The sequence below is a fragment of the Condylura cristata genome, unplaced genomic scaffold (assembly GCF_000260355.1).
Source record: "Condylura cristata isolate star-nosed mole 26May11 unplaced genomic scaffold, ConCri1.0 scaffold00013, whole genome shotgun sequence".
NCBI lineage: Eukaryota > Metazoa > Chordata > Mammalia > Eulipotyphla > Talpidae > Condylura > Condylura cristata.
This window is the reverse complement of record NW_004567114.1, coordinates 987,734-989,922: the sequence shown is the minus strand read 5'-3', so window position 1 is coordinate 989,922 and position 2,189 is coordinate 987,734.

The following is a 2,189-nucleotide window of genomic DNA, read 5'->3' as shown; positions in this document are numbered from 1 at the left end:
TGGACCCACCGCAGGCGGCGGCAGGGGTGGGGGCCGGGGGCTCCCTGTTGACGCCGCCTCTTCCCGCAGCCGGTGTCCATCCTGGTGCGAGGAGCTTACAGCCTCTCCGACGCGGTGAGTTCTTGACTGGAGCCTGAAGCCCCCCAACCCCCCACCCCGTTCCTTCCCTCAAGGGGCCTCCAGAGCTCAGTGCTCCAGAGCTGGTGGGGCTAGTGGGGAAGGGTCTCCCGCGGTGAGAGGTGTTGGGGGACCCCGCTTGGCTCTGGGAGGCCAGCGGGTGGGTCTGAGGCGGCCCTGTGGCTCACACACATGACGGTGGTGTGGGGGACGGACGGGAACCCCAGCTGGGGTGCACGGCTTATGCAGCACTCGGAGCTGGGGGCCAGGGGTGAGGGGTCTGGGGTCTGCAGCCGCTGCCCCAACAATGCTTCCATGGACTTACAGGGTGAGGCCCCCCACTGGCTTGAGGCCACCTCCCAGGCTCCAGGGAGAGTGGCTGGTGGTGAAGCCCCCCCAGGGTACCCCCAGACCTGCCTGCCCCAGTCCCCCTCAGTTAGCATGGCGGGCAGGCCTCGGATGTGGGTTCTGGGGTTGGGGCACCCACCCCTGAAATGTGTGTGGGTGACTGGAGGTATCTGGGATGCTCCCGCCCAGCCTGTCGCCCAGACGTGGGGCCTGGAGACCCCAAGTCTTGTCCCTACTGGGAGGCAGCTGAGTAGTGATGGTTCACAAAAGTGGTTAACTGTGGGGGCCCCCAGGAGGGCAGGCAGGGGTCCAGGGCCTGGCCCCACCTGCGACCAGGGCTGCCCTCGGGCTTCGGCTGAGGCTGGGGCCTCTGCATTTGTCTGGGGTGGGGTGGGGAGGGGCAGGGGAGCCCCCACAGCCTGCGTAACCTCCACGCAGGGGCCTGGCCGGCAGAGGCGCCTCTGGCCACATGGCTGCAAGTCTCACGTTGACAATCTTGTCTTTGGCATGACTCGAGGCTGTTTGGGAACACTCCTTGGCTCCTTCTCCCCAAAATCCCTCCGTGCGGCCGGGCTCTGCTGAGGGGCACCCCCACTCCCCCATCGGCCGGGGCTCTGCAACCGGGAGGACCCAGCAGGGGCCACCAGGTGCCAAGGGCTGGGACACAGCAGTCTGGGGGCCCTGGCACCCCCCGGCGCCCTCCCCCCAGCGCTGCGACGGTCCCTTCCCCCACCAGCCTGGCGGAGCGTGTCCAGGCAGCCAGGACATGCCTGGAGCGGGCCCGTGGCCCCTGGAGGCAGGGACAGCAGTGCTTGGACTGGCAGTGCCGGGTCTGCGGGTTCTGCTCTGGGTGTTCCTCTCTCGGGGTCCCCTCCTTGCTCCTTGCCGACTTCTGCCTGGTCTCACTGTTTGGGGGTCCCTCCTTCAGCCTGTCCTTGACCCAGGCTGCAGTGTCTTCCTGCCGTGACCACGCCGAGTGCCCCTGTCACCCCAAGCGCCCCTCCTGCTCATGGGGTTTTGGCGTGTTCAGCGCCCCTCCCCAGCCCCCCAAGTGCTGTGTCGTGTCTCCAAAAGCATGTCCTCCTCGGAACCCCCAGCCTGCACCCCAGTTTGTGGGTGCCACCGGCATGGTGGATGGCGGTCTCCTGTGCTCGGCCACCACTCCCCGGGGCCTGAGCTCTCCTGCGCCCCAGAGGCCCACGCGAGGGCGGTATAGGCCTTGGGGGGCCCCGCCGCGGGCCAGGCCCTGGATGGTGCCCGGGCTGGTAAAGGCAGTGCTCACCCTCCTGCCAGTCTTGGCTGGTTTCCTTTTTCCTTTCCACTGGGCACGACCCAGGATGTCTCGTCTGAAATGGTGCCGTGGGTTGCGCTCCCCGAGGCTGCCCGGGTGGGGTGGTAAGACAGCGCTCTGGCCAAGGTCCCACCGTGGCCATGGAGCCGCGTGTGAAGTGGGGACAGGTGTTTTCCATGTGTAAAGTGGGGACAGGTGTTTTCCGCGTGTAAGTGGGAGCAGGTGTTTTCCATGTGTGAAGTGGGGACAGGTGTTTTCTGCGTGTGAAGTGGGGACAGGTGTTTTCCGCGTGTGACGTGGGGAAAGGTGTTTTCTGGTCTCCTCCCAGCAAGGAGACGGTTCCTCCCCTCCGGGCCGGACAGGTGGCCCTCACAGGCTGGAACTGCCCTGCAGTTCCTCCTTCCTGTGCTCACCATGAATTTTTTTTTTTTTT